The 18,287-nt window shown below is 45.4% G+C and overlaps 1 long non-coding RNA gene across 1 annotated transcript; it reads right to left on the bottom strand.

Annotated features, from left to right (window-relative positions):
- Positions 1-14,545: 14,545 nt before the first annotated feature.
- LOC309671716 lies at positions 14,546-16,924 on the bottom strand. The gene is made up of 3 exons (XR_014269176.1): positions 16,856-16,924; positions 15,203-15,256; positions 14,546-14,623 (listed from the first exon to the last, which is right to left on the bottom strand). It is a non-coding gene; the product is annotated as an uncharacterized lncRNA (long non-coding RNA).
- Between the last annotated feature and the right edge of the window lie 1,363 nt (positions 16,925-18,287).

Raw genomic sequence — 18,287 nt, 5'->3', positions numbered from 1 at the left:
TTCACTGGTTTGGGGAAGTGGGTTCCTTCTCTCTTGTTTAAATGACATAAACAATGCCAAGTGTCATGACAGGAGTGGGAGCCTGTCAATGCAGCCCTATAATTAGCAAATTTCCATGCATGAGGCAAAAGGGGTGTCTTCAGGCCACTTCCTGACCCAGTCATCCAGAGATCAAAAACCCGAGTAAGATACAGATAAGAAAATGCCCAGGAAATGAAACGTGCTCCGTATTGCTAATTCAGAGAGCCTTATTTTTTGCTGCGGCCGGGGCCTGCCTGGTGCAGCTCTTCTGCCGAGGCACCTCATTGCATCGTCAGGGAATCTGAAAGGGCAGCAAGGCAAAAGGCTGCTGTCCTGTTGGGGCCAAGCATTTTGCCTTCCTTCCTTTGGTCTTCTTTCTTGACCAGAGTGGAACCCTATGGACACAGCATAACACTGTGGGAGACAACGGACTTACACTCCTATTGCAAAGTCCAGAATGTGTATCTCCTCTCCCTCTCCCTCTCCCTCTCCCTCTCCCTCTCCCTCTCCCTCTCCCTCTCCCTCTCCCTCTCCCTCTCCCTCTCCCTCTCCCTCTCCCTCTCCCTCTCCCTCTCCCTCTCCCTCTCCCTCTCCTCTCCTCTCCTCTCCTCTCCTCTCCTCTCCTCTCCTCTCCTCTCCTCTCCTCTCCTCTCCTCTCCTCTCCTCTCCTCTCCTCTCCTCTCCTCTCCTCTCCTCTCCTTTCTCCTCCCTAATTCTCTCCCCTCTATTGCTAATAATTTATTCTCCCCAAATTAATAGCAGCAGAAAAATCTGCCAACCAAGCCCAATGAAATATTACCCCTGTTTAACTTTCCTGTTCAACCCCTTGCTTGCTGGCACGGTCCCACCAGGCGAGCACCTTGCTCTTTGGGAACGCCTGGGCTGTACTCTCCAACCTGTCTCCATACGCTACAAAAGCAGAACACGCAACTTCAAATAGCAGCAATATCAATCACGTGGCTGCTTTTTTGGTATTAAAAGCCGAACTGTTTTAAAGCTTGGTGCTGGGGGGAGGCGGAGTGGTTCCCTGCCGCTGTTTATAGGTACCCAGGGAGGACAAGGTGGGAGGGTTTAAGTCGCATCAGCACCTGATCTGATCTGAGTGATGAGCCTGACATCTTAATGCTCATGAAAAGCGCCACAGGCCCTTCAGCAAGAACGTGAGGCCACGACCTTGGTGCTGCAGCTCGGCTGAGCGTGTGTACAAACTTCTCACAAGCGAGAGAGTTAAGATCGTCTGTCATCAGCTCCGTCCCATAATGTGCTGAGAAGCCTGGCCCAGCTCCAGGGCTAATTTTAAGCATACAAGCAGCTCTTTCAAGTCAGAGAGAGCGGCAGAGCGAGCTGCTGGCTCCGGGAGAAGGATGCTTGGGCACTGGTATGGCTGGACCCCCAGGAGGCAGGGACAGTGCCACCCCAAAGGAGGAGCTCAGGGGTTGGCAACCCAGGCTCAGCCGTTCCCTTCCCTACGCACACACTCCCGAGGCCCCTTCGCTAGTGCCAGGGTTTACTGGGCTGCCTATGTTGCATAGGATTTCCTGTACTGCCTGATCAAATCCCATGCGCCATATGACAAGCATATGGGATATGTCTTTTCCTGTATTTTTGCAGTAACCAGCCACTCTTCCGGATGCTTGGGAGCCCAGGCTGGCGGCAAAAGTGGCTATTGCACACCTACAGATAAATGGTATGGTATGTTCCAGGGGCTGTAAGGATGCAAGTCTCTCTGTCTGACAGGAAAACACACGACCAGGGTCTCTAAAAGCCTCAATATAATGAACCTGGGCAATAGTAACATCTTCACTTCTGCTGGGAACTCCGAACCTTTACCAATGAAAATACCTAAAGCAATGCCAAAATGTTTTACGATGTTATTGCCTCTTTTTGCTTGGCATGGATGCATATGAGTCTGTAATTTTATGTAGATGTCACGTAGATCCCATTTTTAGCAGCCAAAGAGTTGAACGGCTTTCAGCTGTTACTGTCGCACTTATCTATTGAAATGTTCTTGGAGACGTGCAATTATTAGAAGAGTAATTTAGTTTCAGTTTGCAGAATTTTATAATGAAGATTGTATCTTCAAAGTCGATACAGTATGCCCGTCTTTTATCCCAATCACTCATTATCTCAGCGAAGGGCATGTCTATTAGACAGCAGCACTTACATGCAAAACGCTTGTTATCTGAGCGTGCTTAACTAGTTAAATTCCATGTCTCCAATGTCAGCCAGATAAAGAAGGCTACTGTATATTTAGGAAACAGCCTGCAGAAAAATTCTTACTGAAATACAGTATCATAAAGGACTCTGCTTTATTAAAAATCACTTGATCTTACCCGGCCTTTTCAGATTCCTATAGAATTTAGTGACTTTTTTGAGTTTTAGAGTGATGCGTTGCCAGCTTTCTCTCTATCCTTTGTTTCTCTTCTTCCTAACTCATTTCCAGAAGACGTAGCCTCTTTCCCTTCCTAGCTGTGCAGCAACATGAGCGTTATAAACCAGACCAACGTACCAGGAAGGCATTGGCAAATGACTGAATGATTTGTGCACCACGTGATGTTGAACCAGGCAACTACTGCGCTTACCATCTTGTTCAATTGGAATGATCCATTTTTGCTGATGTTCCCTTTCCTGTGAACTAACGTGGCAAACATGTTGGCTACATTGAAAATACCCTTTGAGAAGCACCTTGCTCTCTTCTTCCACACACTGATGTGGGGCTGAGCATCTTGCAAAACCCAAGGGCCCTCCGAGCCGTCGCATGGGTTGTGCTGCTTTGCTTTTCGTTTGGTCGTTTTCTTCTTCTGAGGCACACTGTAACCCTGCCCAAAGAGGTTCGTTTAAATTCCTCTTGCTGCTTCAGAGGCTATGAGTTAAAAAATCAAACAGTTCCTTACGGGTTATAGTCAGAAAACATTGACGGTTAAGAATCAGAACCAAATGCTTTTCCTTCAGAGGTGTTTTCCTTAATTCACAACAAGTAGAAATTCAGGAACTTCTGTTATCGACGAGGAAGCCCAGGAACAATAGCTCTTTCCTGTGAGTATCAGTAAAGTGATGACTAAACAGGCACTCGGTAGCCAGACAGTAAGCAAGGCTACCTCCAGTGGGCATGCACCAAAGTTAAGGATGGCTGCTGAGGAAGATGGTGAAATTGGACCCTATTTATTAAAATTTCCTGCCATATTCCAAGAAGGGGAAAGTGACTACAAGACAAACCAGACACAGTAACTGCTGGTAAAGTGCAGCGAGTTTATTTGGTAATAAATTATACCCCTGCACAGTCCAAGCCTCTCATGCAGCTGTATCACAGCTGCATTTCAAATTATGGTTGGGAAAAACAACTGGCGCCTTCTGTACTGGTCTTGTGGACTGCTGGAGACACCGGTTTTCTGGTTCACCCAGACCCTTCCTTGGCCCATCAGTTCACCTCCTCATATCCCATCAGCCATCCCCTCATCCCAGGCTTCAGGGACCCAGTGCCGGTTGCCCTACCAGAGGTGACCCGCACCATGAGTGTGAAAGCATCAGTTGCTTTCACTTAGTAAAACAAATGCAAGATTACAAGGACTACGCCTGGAGAATATCATCTTGCTAAGTGCTTAATGGGCCCACGCCGACTCTTGAAGGCCCCGTTCTCTGCAGGCGGGAGCAGACATGGGCTGTTACCGTGGGATGGAGACAGCACCATCCCGTCTCTTTTGAGGAAAGCAAGTCTCAAGGCCATGGGAGCTGCTCAGCGGGGATCCAGCTACTGCAAGAAGGAAAGCAGGACCGCCGGGCTCTGGTGCGGGTGGTGTTTTTCAGAAGTGACAGGAGATTAATTTGGGCAAGCCTGTGGTCATGTCTGACTGGGGAGTATTTTAACAAAATATGCATTAGGGTAAGAGCCTAATTAGCATAACTACAGTTAGTTCAGTCAAGGTCAGCTGAATAAAATACTCATTTGGTGTCACAAAGGATGGGGTAGTTAAAATAAGAAAACCCAAGTTTATTTCATCCCTCCAAGACTTACATTCTCATCATGACTTTTCTTAGTTTCTGGTGATTTCAGTGATGATTGAATCTTTTTTCAGATTCTGATGATGTCCTTTGGGCCCAGCCCATGCTTCTGGTTCTGCCCAATCCTGCGGGCACACGCGCATGTGTGCTCTGGGCACTGCTCTGACGTTCCCAGCATGACAGCAAGCAGTTTTTGCTCAGAAACAAAGCTAGATGTTTTCGTTCGAAAGACTTGTTGAACTTGGCCCCTTATTTCCCAGGGAAATGACTAGTAAATGGATTTATTTGTCATAAATTTTTAGCTGAGTGATTTCTGCAGATAACTCTTGGCTGCAGACCATTTGCAAGTAGTTTGCAATTAATATTGGAGATTCAAGATGATTTGCTGTAGGTTGCACGAGAAATTTCTGCTCTCTTGGCTGGATGAATACAACTCCTAGAATCAGGTTTCTTGCAGAAATTCTTGTGTGTGTAAGATCTGTATTTACTTTCTGCAGTTCCTTTGTAGTGTATGGCTGATCCTGCCAGGGGCTTAGCACACTGTCCCTGCTCCAAAAAACCACTTATACCTGTGCCTAACTTTAAGGAAAAGATTAGTTCCCCAGAAGTCAAGCCAAAGTTAATTTGAGCATGTGTAAGAGAAAAAAAAACCAGTAAAGTTGGTTTAGGGTTATATGACCATGAAAAAATGTGTGTCCCTTCTGTGTCCTGAAAATGATGCTGCAGCACTAGTCCTGCTCCTGCCCTGGCCCTGCCCTGCACCTTCACCCTTGCCTGGCCACCCCCTGCCTCACTCTTCTGCTCAGCACCAAAACCGTGGTGGCCCTGGAAGGGCTGTGCTCCCCGACTCCTGAGGTCCCTTCACCTTCTCCATCACTCCTAAAACACTGTGCCCCAACTCCACCCCCAGTCAGCACGAGACAAGCATCCTCCTGGTTGTGTCCAAGCGGAGCAGTTGAGACACAACTTCATTCTTGTACCAAATAAAAGGAAAGGGCACATCGTGGTGATAAAAGCCCTCTACTTGTAATAGCCTTTTCTAGAGTTTCTTCTTCTCTTGTTGCAGGATCACACCACACAGCAACTATTTTTTCATAGCATGAAACATGACTTTATTTTTTCTGGAGTTGGTAGAAAAAATTACCAAAGCAACAACCTGTTCTGAAGGGGGCTGTGGTTTGTCTTAAGGACAGTGACACTCTGAAGATCCTAACGTCTGAGGCACTCAAAGAGCCAAGGTTATCAATTTGAAATGTCAAATATTTACAAAACCTCAATCAGAGCTTCTGCAACTCTCTAGAACGAACAAGCCATACCAATGAACAAGAAGAAATGCTTCTTGCTTTACAAAAGTAGCAGAAAGGAGCCTGTATAGATGGCAGAGCTCTCCAGGGACTTGCTTCACATTGCAAACATCAGCCTTTGCTTCTCCTTTTTGCGTTATGGCGTAGCTAGGGCCAAGGATAATGTTTGCCAACACTGCTGCCTTATGATATGTTTCTCATTAATGTTTAAGAATTATTGGGAGAATTTCATACAAAAAAAGTCCATCCCATAAACAGCTAAGTAATCTGCCTTCCACTCGTCAGCTCTTCTAACTGAGCTGCCCACTGGCTAACCCCTTCTCTCATCCCTCAAAGGCCACATCAGTTGGTATAAATGGAGATGATGTCAGCGACTCTGAAGAAATTACACCAGTTTATACCAGCTCCAGCTTTCTCCCACAACATTTCTCTTCCTTCAGTATAAGAGAAAACTTGCCCCTTTCTAAACTTGTTATGTCAGGAAGGCATCTGATGATGGACATTATGAAACCATATAGGAGCACACTGTGCTCTGAAGCCCATTACAGAAATACCCAGACTAGGTGTGACCAAGCTGGGGATAAGGATGCCTCTGCAGTCCAGCTAGAAGCCCTCTCCAACGGCAGCACGCACAGAATTGCTCATCGGGAGGTAGTCTGGAGCATTTTGCATCTTCGTCCATCGCATGGCCCCAAAATGCTGAGTCCTCCCTAACTGTCACCTGCAGCTCCTAATTCCAGAGCTGTAGGCTGAAGACCTGGGCGAATTTCCAGAAATCTAACTTTCTACTCCTGGACAAAACTCCCTGCTCCAGCGATACATCATTCAGCCATTCTTTGTGGGAATTATGGTCACACATGGTGATGCTGTTCATTCATGGATCTGCTTCCTGTTCCAGCAGGACAGATGGCCACAAGTCCTGCTATAATGGTTGGTGTAGCAAGAGACCAAGTTGGCCCATTTTGGTTGAGTCTGGGAGACCAGACAACCTGTGGTGGTGTAGATAGTCCTGATGTGCAGGAACTGTCCCAACCCCTCAAGAAAAGGCCTTGCACTCTTATCTTGTGTTCATGATTCACAGGGTTGCAAGATTTTCCTGATGTCTCTCCTTTGAGCCGCAGCCCTGGGAGCTCGTCATTCATCATGCTGCCGCAGGGAGGTGGGAAACAGGGGCTGCCCTGCTCCTGCCTGGTGCGGTGGGGTGGAACGACCCAGCAGGGGCACCCCTTTCCTGTTTGTCCCCTTTTGGAAAGAAACCTACTTAGGACTATGTTAACCCCGAAGCAAAACTTAAATTTCCTTTTCCAAATGTGGTCACCTGGATGATGACTGAAAATGCTGGTGTTGCAATAGAGAAAGGCTGCCCTTGTCCTTTCTCTGGTAGCAATCAGAGGGCTTTGGACTTCAAACTTCAAGGGTGTCAGCCCATTGCCTTCTGCAAAAGCTATTTCTATTAATAAACATATAAAATTAATGACGGGGTCCCATCATTCCACCTCAGCGTGCAACAACAGTTGCGGGTAAGCCCCATGTGAGAACTAAGTCCTCCCAGCTGCTATCCTGTTAACTTTAGCTATTTTGTTATTTTGGCTAAGTTGTCAAAACGTTCATTTCCTGATGTCTGGGAAACTGGCTGAGCAGCATCCACGGCGCTGGGCTCCGCTGCTTGCTGGTGAGATAGAGAGAGGCTGGATACCAGAGAGGGCCCTAATGCAAAGAAAGGACTGCTCTTAGTTCCTCAGCGGCAATTTTATCTTATCTGCGCACATTGCTCTTTCCAAATCAAGACCAGCCTTTTCATTATTATAAACAACTGGAGAGTGGGAAACTATTCCCTGAGGCAAGAAGCAACGCTTGAAGTAAAGCATTGTAATGGAAGCTGCAGCACGCAGCAAAATTAATCACTCCTTAAGACATAGTCCTGCTCTCCGTGCAAAAGTCACTTTTGCACCAAATGATACGCAGGCAAATGTCAACTCTGTGAGTCCAACAAGACACTATTAGGAGGACAACATGTTGAGTCGCAGCTTTTAATCATGTCAGGCTCAATCTCACGAGGTGCTGCAGCCAAGTGTCCCAGCTGCAGTCCCACGGAGTGTGTTAGCGTCCGCCTCAGCCCCTAAAAACTCTTCCCGTTCGTGGAAGGCACAGGAGACACATATATGCTTAAACTTGAGCATACATGCTCAAACGTCTTTGTTAGTAGCAAGGGCAGGACCTTGCAAGGGCAAGCTGAAGCAAGCCATTAGTAACTGGACCTGCATGGGGTCAGAGCACGGTTCTTGTAGGTGATGTCCAAACTCTTTTCCCTTCTTTAGGGAATAAAGTTGCTTGTTGAAAAACACAGAGTTTTTTCAATGAACCCGATTAAATTGTATCACCTCTCCCACCTCTTCTTCCTGCACCGTAGTACTGCTGCTTTTATTAGTTGTTATGATCATGCCCATTATTACGGCTCTTACTGTGGATCTGCTGGACGCTAACTGCGATGTGCGGAGCGCCTGGCTGTTTAGCAGGGCTGGTGTATCGCTTCACCCAGTATTTTCTCCAGCGAAGGGACCGAGCCCGGCTGTAATCGGAAGACGGTGTTTGTGCGAGCGTGGTCAAAGTGCACCGCACAGCACAGGATGACGGCCTCAAAGTCAACCCTGCAGCTGTTGTGCTTCTTTGAAAAAGGTCTCAGTCAGCTCTTACAAATTTGCTGATGTTATTTCATTTCCATCAAACAGGCCGGGAGCCCCAGAGCTGTCTCTTTCCCCATCTGCTCTTGCCTGCCCTGCACACCTTGCTGAGAGCTTGCCAAAAAGGTCTCCTCTTCGTTTCAAAGCCTGCCGCCACTCTGAACCAGGTCACTGGGACGAGATGCTTGCAAGCAGCCAAAACTTGACTTGTTCTTGAAATGGGAATGTTATCAGATTAGGACTTTGCTTTTTAGCGGTGTACGAACTTATTTTGATCGACAGCTTGCAAAAGGGAGAAAGAAAAGCAAAACTTCTTGTATCATGTCAAGGTTGGCGAAAGCTGTTTGCTGAGCGCTCCTCCAGACTCTGTGCCCTCAGGAAGGGAACAGAGAGTACAAAGAGGGAATCATGAAATGGGATTCAGTCCGCAAAGGCAAGTGACATTGCTGCTGATGCCAGTTCTGGAGATGTTTTTTTTGGAAAACAGGAAGCTTTGCAGGGAACACGAACCAGTAGACTCAGTTGAGACTGCAGCGTTACGGCGCAATTACATGATTTACCAAACCCGACCTAACTGCTCACTGCCAGCAAGGGGGTGGTCTCTGCTTCCCAGTTTTTATCACACATTTCTTCCCCTCTAGCAATTGCATGATTATAGGTTGCGTTGGTCCAGTGAGCTGATCTGATGGGAAACTGTTTCTTGGAAGTGGGTTTGTTTTCTGCCAGATGAGCTCAATGGACCGACTCACTCCAACCGTGTGGTTATGGCTGTAAAGAGAAGCAATGACACCTTGTGCCTGGGGGTGGAGGAAGGGATTCATCCCTTTCAGTACAGCCTGGATCATGCTGGAACAGGTGAAATATTCAGCTGCATTTTCAAAGGCCATGTCTGAGCCACTTGCTGGACCAGCGGTGGTCAGATTAGACCTAAAACCAGGACTGGGGATACCAGTGTCGAGTGTGGGAAGGATCTGTGTTTCCTCAAGAGCTGTGGCACTGACGCTGGCCCTAAGAAAGCCAAAGGGATGTGTAGCTGAGGCTGGGGGAGCGGCTGGGACCATCTTTCTCTGAAGCAGTCTCAGCTCCCCCGAGCTGTGAAACTACATCAGGGCTTGAACCTGTCACTGTTTGTGGGTAATGTAGGTGAAAGCTTCTGCGTCCAGATCAGATGAATACTGCTAGTAAAACACAAGTCCTAAACCAGTGTTTTTCCATTAATGTCAGTACATGTATGTCATGTTGAATGATTCAAGCACAAGATTTTGAAAGCTGACCAGCTAGCAGATTTGGCTACTACTACAGCTGTGTGGTCAAAAATCTCTTTAGCTGCCAAAAGGCATAATTTCATACTCATTTGCAGTTCCTTTTCCATAGCAGGGAGCACAGTGGCACTTATTACATGCAAGGAAGATGAGGCACCAAGCCATGGCATCAACAGCACACCTCTGAGAGAATGCAGAGGTTTTGTGCCCATGTTGGCAGTGACTGGTTGTTGAGTATTTTTTGTTAGCAAATGATGAGCGTAACCTGGTGTCAGCAACACATAAGAAAGGGGAAGGGGCAACTCCCAAACCACTTCTGTGTTCAGTGATGCTTCATATTCCTCTAGACGTGTGTATCTGGCTGTGATTATCACATGGCTGGAAGGTCTCTGGCTGAGTCCATGCTGTGAAAGACCTCAGAAGAGGATACGTACCTGGTGAGACATGATGGATTTAGGTGTCCAGGTCCCTATCTGTTCAGTCTTCTCCTTTCCCAAAGGCTCTTGCCCTTACCGAACCATTGCACTTTAGAGTCTTTTCACAAAACAGGCACTCATTCTGAGATATTTTAATTTGCTGGATTGTAAACCACAAGGATTCAAAAGCTGTCACAGGAGACGCTGAGACACCTTAGAGCAAAAGCAGCAGCTTCTGAAAAATGGGTGACAGAAATCTTGAGTTTTTCCACTTCTTTCAAAGAAAACCTTCTTTCAAAAAAACCCCACCATTTTCCTGTTTTCTTAACCGTTCACATTTCTTTTAAAACAAGAAACTAAGCAAAAAATTTTGGATACCTGTGGACTTACTTCCCCCAAGGAAAGCCACTGAAATAAATTAGTTAAATTAGATGTTTAGACATATACAGCTTCCTCTAATGTTATTTTCTCAGATAGTGAGTTACTTGGGCAGTAGACAAAATAAAGGAAGGAATAACTTCGAAAGGTGGGAAAAAAATGCCAAAGCTTTGTGCATAATTCCTGCCCAGACTGAGCATTAGGAATGTACAGAACCATTGAAATCAAAGGCAAGATTGCAGCTTGTTTCACCACCAAAAAGAATGGATCCCCAAATGAGTGTAACCGGTCCACGAAATGTAACCGGTACAGTTGTGCAGTATGCTGGATTGTCTGTAAAGAGCCTGATATTTTCTGTAAGTCTAGTTCCACTTCAGAGCCTTGAAACGCTTTAACTTACATTATGCCTTACTAATTAATTGCTCTCTGATGACTAGAAATGCAATAGACTGGCAACTCTTAATGAAAAAGCAGCTGAAGGAAAAACTATATGAGTCTTCCTGGATTTTTCTTTCTTTACTCTTATGCGGAGTTGATAAGTTCAGAAATTTCACCATAAATTATGTTTTCACTTTTCCCTTACTGAATCTTTAGTCTTGAAAGCGCAGTGTGCTTTAGATGATAACGAAGAAATGTATTGTACTCTTCACTGGGCTGGGATATTGAGCAGCCCCTTCTTTAAAATGCACTATAGGAGGTGGGAAGGGGTGGAAATCTGCATACAAAATAAGGGCTCTGCTTCCTGGCAGTTTATTTTCCGTCATTTTATTTTATCTAGGTCTGGGTGCGCTTGCCACTTTCACTGGAAATCCATGTTCGGCTTTGAGTTTTAAGAAAAGATTCAAGAAGTAAAAATCAAATGGAAATATCCCCCATAATGAAGGGGGCTATCAGAGCCTTTTGCTACAAGATCCCTTTTATGTGTGAAATATTTATTAGTCCTTGCCTGTACATTATTTGAAGGAGTATCTGAACTGGTGTATCCTTAGGGAATCATGAGGGGAGCAGAGGGAATGTTTACAGTGAAAATGGTGCTTAATCTCCACGAATGACAGGAAAAGATTAAGCAAACTACAGATAAACCATCTTATCATTCAAAAGTATACACGCTGAATGCGTTGTAAAATAAATACACAGCTGCTCTTTAAGTCCTTTGTGCATCAAAGGACCAGAAGCACAAAAAAGGACTTATCCACCTCAAGCAGGATTTACGTGGACTCTCCATCCAAAGCTGAGATTTAAAAGAACTTCCACTGAACAACCACCTTAGTCTAGCACCCGAGCGGGTTTGGGGGTCCCTGTTGGACCTGGAAAGCAGACCTGCAATGACGGCTTCAGCAGCTCCGTACCCCTCTCCTCCACTGCGATTCAGAAACGAGGCAAGGTGACCTCTCTTCCCATGCTGGCTTCACCGGGCTATTACACGACTACAGAGCCTTTATTTTAGGAAAGGCTGCCCATGGTAGCCCATTTTACACATAACACAGTAGTCAACTCACATATCTAAGAAGTGGGTGGCTTGGGTTTTACGCCCTTTCTGGTCAATGGTAACTCAAAACTGTAGTTGCTAACACTGGATGATGACTGTCAGGCTCTAACTGAACCTATGAAAAACCTAAATATTTAGAGAATACGACCTCTTGATTCACAAATGGTATTTCAAGAAGGGTTTCATGGATGGAAAAATTTCTGTGCCTATAAAACTTTTATCAACGAGGTGAGAGCTCATGAGATACTTTTCTCACTAACGTGTTCAGAAGGTCACCTAACTGTTCAAATACTGTGCCATTGTCCCACCGTGACATTCTCTCTCACAACTAGAGCATTTTTCTACCAAAAAGTTAACGCACCAAACCCAGAGATTTCCAGTCTTTTTAAAAGTTCATTTTGCAGAGCCTTTCCTGGTGTCTGACACCGAGATGAAAGCTCTCCCTCCCGCAGTCCATTTACAGTTCCTCCGAGGCTTAAAGGCTGCATTTCCAAAGTGCCATTGGGTTACCACTAAAGATGATCACGGTGACCAAGCTAAAGATAGAGGTGGTTTCCTCTACCCCTGGAAGAGGACAATGTACAAAACCTTCAGAGGGATGGGTAAAGTGTGAATTTGCTGTTGTGCCATGTCATCTCCCAAAGTAAATCTCTTCCAGGTTCAGACTGTCCCCAAATATCATCTCCAAAATTTGAGACAAGGATTTTCCTGTATCAGAAACTCACCTGCCTGTCACTGGGCGTTGATGTTCACTTGGAGGAAAATGAGCTCTCTGTTCCTACTGCATAAAAAGCCCCACCACGCTCACGGTAGAGGATTAAATTGATAAAAGTAATGACTTCAGGTGGATACTTGATGAAAGCCAAACATCAAGTATGAAGTCTGACCTGTTCATACTGGAGAAATCTAGATTAACTCCACCGGTGGAAATACCCTCAGCATGTATTCAAACCAATTGTAGCTGAATTCCTTCCCTGAGAACTCAACTTTTTAAGTTGTGGTTCTTCTTTTTATAAACACAGCAGATTTCTACAGGCTGTGCAAACACTTCTTGATAGATGAAAGTCAATGTCTTTCTTTGCATGGGTCCTTTCTCACATGTAACACTGACCGGTGTTTGTTAAGAAAATAGGTCTGATATCAGCTCAAGGGTGAAGCTCTGTTTACTTGTTGGTGGAAGTGTCCACGTGAGGACTCTAGACACTGCAACCAGAAGATCATATCCCAGATGTAGAATTACTTGGCATTTCTTCTTTCATCGCGCGGAGCTAAATTCATTATCAACTTCAGAGAAATTAAGGGTTACTTCAAAAAGTCAAAAGGACTATACAGCAGAATAAACCTGTCAGAAATGCTGGGGATTTTTTCTGTGTCTTTTGGCACTCTCAGTGGGAGTTAGTTTGAAGTGTCATTTGAGACATGCTAACGTTAATCAGTGAAGGATGTCAATGCAGAGTTTCCCAGTCTGCATCAGTGCAAAGGAGAGCAGAACCCAACTGACAGAAGCCTAGCTCCTTTGGAAGCACCGTGGTTTCTTTTTGGAAGGCACTGGCCTTTCATTTGGCGGTGACATGCGATAAATAAACCCAAGAAAGTTTGGCATTTGGCACCTGCGGTACATCTGAACAAAGTAACGCATTAACACATGGGGGTTTTGAGCAGCGGCACGAGCAGAGCTCAGTTTCCCGTGGACTCTCAGCAGTCCCTGCAGCGTGACCCCAGCTCCCACGCCTATCTCCATGCCCATGGGGATGGAGCTGTACCTGTGCCGCGGGCAGTCTGGAGCTAGGAACAAGCTGACCGGCAGGCTGATATGCGTATGCCCTTTTGCTATCTGGCTGCTGTCAAAGAGATTACCTGTTCCCTCGAGGGACAGTGAACTGAGTCTTTCTTCTCGTCTAGCTGCCAGTTCCCACAGACATAATGATCTGTGCTATTTCTAACCCCCTTTCAACTTTCACAAAAACTGGCCAATGAATTCAAAACCTTGTAAGGAGAGTGGGACCTACAGACGGACAAACAATGTGATGGCACTGTTTATTTCTTTAGGACAGGAGGCTAAAGCTCAGTAAGTATGGAATTCTCTACCAAGAGCTGTTTTGTCTGTTTGCTGGTTTGAACTGGGTATGGAAGAGACAGCAAATCAGCACATGAGACCACTTCTAGTCCTGCCTAGGGAAGAGATCCAGCTATGAACAGCAAGATTTCTCAGAGCAGCGAGGTTTGGTTAGAAGTTCCCCGTTCCCACCTGGCCCAAAAGAGATACAGAATGATCTTTGATTTGAAAACTTTCGCGATGCTCAATTTGGATTCCTTCTGAGTTCAGGTTCTCCATTTACAAAAGTAATCTTGTCCCTGTGTAGCTACAGGTATACAGAAGATACTCTCAGCATCGACACAGATGCAGTTCTAGTCCTAGTGCCTTGGTGATGGGGTTGGAGAAGTTGCAATTTTTAACTATTTCTAGATAAAGGAACATTTTGTGGTGAAGCCCTCATTAATATGTTCTAGGCTCTCACGGCTTGCCAAAGTCACTGTACAGCCAGAGGGTGTTGTGCTACTCCTTGGACAGATACATTTCTCCTCCTGGCTCTGCCTTTTTAGGCTAGTTTATTACTTTGTCAGACTACCTCCATGACGATGGCTCCTGATCCCCCTCCAGCTGCAGGTATTCCCTTCTGCTTTCTCAGAAGAAGTATCTCATAAGAAAGATGCGTATCCTGGAAAATTTACCAGTGGAAAAAAAAAAAAACCCACAGGAAAAGAAAATGAGTTTTTTGGAATATAGAATAAAGTGCAAATGACTTATTTTGTGCAAATGACTTTTTTTTCCTGGTGTGTCCCTTGAAAGGAGGGGACAGAAGCACATCACAGAGGAAACATTGCTTTGTTTTCCGATCGCAAGGGTGGTTTCAACCCAAATACCTTTCCATCGCACAGCTATCATATGGGCCGATGAAAATAACGAACCCCGGACAGGGGGAAGGTACAGGATGTGGTTGTGCGAGCAGAGCCGGCGCGCAGGTGGCAATCCCTCTCAGCCGAGGAGCCAAGGGTCAGGAAACATGTGGAGCTAAAGGGGCGGAAGAGAAAGTGGTGAGCCCGGACTCAGTTTTCCTGATGACACGCGTATCCAAGAGGAAGGCTGGAGGCTACAGAAAGCGACTTTCGCTGACTGCACCAGGCGAGCGTGGTAAACCTCCTTACTTATCTCTGCTCTCCTGGCTGGCTGGGGCCGTGCACAGTAGGTCAAATGGATTAAGGAAGGGAAGCAGCATGCAAAGTCCTTTAACAGCTTTTAATCGGGACCTGTCATTTTTTTCCCCCTACTAGCTAGAAACCATACACCTATATTTTCCCACACGCTTCCTTTAATAACTGGATAATGTTATCGTATATCAGTAGGTGTGTTATTCTCCTAGCGTATTTTGACATCCGTACCTTGGGCTTGCCTGAAATATTTTTGCACCAGTTCAATCAAAATATTTTCACAGGTTCATATGAAAAAAAATAAAAATCTAGTGACTGAAATGATGACAAGAGGGTAGCAAACCCACGGTTAAACTGTGTGAATAAAGTAAATGGCATTATGGATGAGTCAGAGGGAAAAGAATGAGGAGACAGAATTATTCAACATAGTGAAAGTTCATACATCTGTGGATGTTAAGAGAGATTCATTCTTCACTGATTCCAGTTGCCACATTTTCTGGATTAAAAAAAAAAAAAAAAAGGATTATTGTGATTTTTAAAAATTTTAAAATGGCAATTCTATGCTTAGATTCTCACCCTGTATAAAACAAATATTCCTGTATTTGCAAGTCATCTAAACTAAAATAAGTCTTGTTGGCAGGTATCAGTGACCCTGAGCTCAATGTCTTCCTTCCTTGAAGTGCTCAGTTACCTTTTTCTTGGCACACGACAGTCAGCAGATGTCAAAGAATAAGAAGGCGCGTGGTGCCAACGCTTTGGTGCTGGCACAGTATTTCCTGCAATAAAGGGTCTAATTTCAGGCTTATGGAGAATTCCTGCTGACCTTTGTCCTGTGGCATTTTGTGGACAGAAGTCCCAAACTAGATAATCTGAGGTCCCTGAGGTTCCTACAAGGTTTTCACCCTAAACAGTTGCTTGCACCGCTCGTTTCTGAGTGGCCATAGCTGTGACTTCAGGAGGAAGTCCTTTCTACCAATTTAAGCCTGGAAATTTGGCACCCCTGTCTCCTTTTGCACCTGCGTAGATTGCACCCTCTGCATCTACATGTAGTTCTTGGACTCACAATTCCCTGTCTCACCTCTTCTCCATTGCCCGGCACGAGTCTCAGCTGGAACTACCACTGAAGGATAACCTCTGTGGAGAAAGCAACACCCCCAGAGGACAGCCTGGCAGCGCTCCATCGCACGGCCTCCTGTGTATCAGCTTTCCTGGTCTGTGGTGTTTTGTATCCAGGGCTCGCCTGGAAAATGTGATCCCAAGGATGGAAAGGAACAGAGCTGGGCACCCTCCCAGGCTGCTCCCTCGTCTGCAAGAGGGGTCTCTAGGAAACCCTCCAGCCCCTCCCAAGGCTCTGGGCTTTTCCTTAGAGCTTCCTTGGCCTTGTTAGCCTTAACGAGCTCCCCCTGAGTCTGGGCAGGAGGAAAGGAGTGTCCTCATTGCTTGCTGGGAGTGTTGTAGGGGAGGGTCACCTCGTTTACTCCCACAACCGAAAAGATGGGAATGGTAATGCATTTCTTGCAAGCGTTGGGTCAGCAATTCAGTGAAACGAAATAATGTCAAAATGCTTACCAGCTATGTTTGCTGTGTAGTTAATAAATGCTATACTAGTAGAATTCCAGAAATAGTCCTAACCCCCACAAAGTACAGGTATATATATATATATATACACATACCTGTATATGTATATCTAATAGCCCCCGTATATTTATGAGTGTACCGTTATTGTTTGTCTCTTTAGAATAATCTCAGCACAGTGCTAAGGTTGCTCTTATACGTGATCCTAAAATCCCCCTGGATAACACGCAGGCTCTGAGTCCTTCACAAACTACTCACGGTCTGGCTCTAACTTACGTCGGGCTCAAGCTGCTAGTAAATATTCCTCTTCTCTTAAAACATTTGCACTTAAATAATGAAAAATGGTGTCCCAGTGGCCCCCCCTGTGTTGCCTGCGGGTTTCAAAGGTCAGAGACTACACGTCCTAACATTTCCTTTTGGCCTTAATGATGATTCTATGAATTTTGTGCGAGGCTTGTTCAGGCGTCCCCCTCCAGAAGACAAAGTGGAATGTATTTTTTAACCCGTGGTTGGTGACAACCTTTGGTGAGACGAGCTCATTGAGTGCCTGGTCACTTCCTTTTCTTCCCTGCTGATGCTCTTCTTCCGGGAGCCACGCTGCTGCACATCAGCTACTGAATGTTCAGAGGTTCCGTTTAGCTACAGCCACAGCAGAAAACAGTGAGAAGGAGGCATGACGTATGCTATGATGTTTCTGGTTGGATGAGAGGTGTGAGAAAAAAGTCAGGTGTTAAAAAAAAGTCTAATCAATCAGTCAGCTTGGTCACAAAGGCAAAATACGTAGAAAACAGAGTTTTGCATTAGGATTTCTGGGTTTGGGGTGAAGACTCTAGTTGGAGAACTGAGGTAATCTGCTTCCCCAGGTGATTTGCACCCCTGTAAATAGAGGAATTTGATCAGCAAATAAGCTGAAACTTTCTCCTTGTTTCTTTGCAAACCGGATTAATTTGTATCCTGGAAGGGGAGTCTGAACAGAGGCTGAACTTGCCACTAGTGGAACAGTTCTTTTCTTGGGACAAATGATGGCTACTATCTCATAAAAGTAAAATGAGGAGAAAGATTAACAGGCAAATAGGCAATTGGTTGTGATGAACTTCTATACTTTGTAAGCAAAAGGCTTTTGGGATATGGGTGTTCAAAATCAACATGTGTATGACAACTTTAAAGTGATTAATCACATTTAAGATGGGTGCAAATAAATCTTAACTGTAGCATACTCTAAACAAGGCTTCCTCACTGCTGAGATAAAAATAGTTCTTCAGAGTGGCTGTGAGGGCCAGGTGTGCTAGTACCCCAAAAAGGCTCTAGAAGAATGGTAGAGTGATGGAGATCCCTCCTGTGTCTGCAGAAGCCCTTGCTGTGCCCTTTTCTGCGTCTTGTGGTTCCTTACGATCTTACGTCCCTACATTGCGGGGAACCTACCTGATGTCCCACAAGACTATTCAGTTACCATCCAGTTCTCCTGGCTGCGAAAATATTTGTGAAGAAAACTTATTACCTGGAAGGAGCCAGTTTGGACATTTCCCCAAATGCTGTTTGAATGGACTGGCAAGCATCAGCTGAAAAGGAGGTCACACACTGTGGACACATGCACTGTAAACTGCCATTGGCACTGATTTGGGAAGGTCGTGTGCCATCATTTCACACAGTCACTATACAGTCCCTCCTGTACTTTGGCAACCATTGACACATTCCAGCAGTCCCCATCAACTTGTGCCTTGAGGTCTCTCCCAGGAGTTCCTAGCTGGAACTAGGGCTGTGTGAATAGTGGTTTGGAGGTTGGTGGTTTTTTTTTTTTTCAGTTTAGTTGCTGAACACAAAAACATGACAACAAAAAGACTCACTCCAAGGTACCTCCTAAAAAGCAAGTAGTAGAAGAGGTATCAGCTCAGACTGACCATACTAGGTTTTTCCTGCTGAAAAGAAATACCGAAATGTTGTTGTGGGCTGGA

This window comes from Vanellus vanellus (genome assembly GCF_965231255.1).
Source record: "Vanellus vanellus genome assembly, chromosome: 4".
Taxonomy (NCBI): Eukaryota; Metazoa; Chordata; class Aves; order Charadriiformes; family Charadriidae; genus Vanellus; species Vanellus vanellus.
The sequence above is the reverse complement of the archived record's forward strand: the minus strand, read 5'-3'. Positions and strand labels throughout refer to the sequence as shown.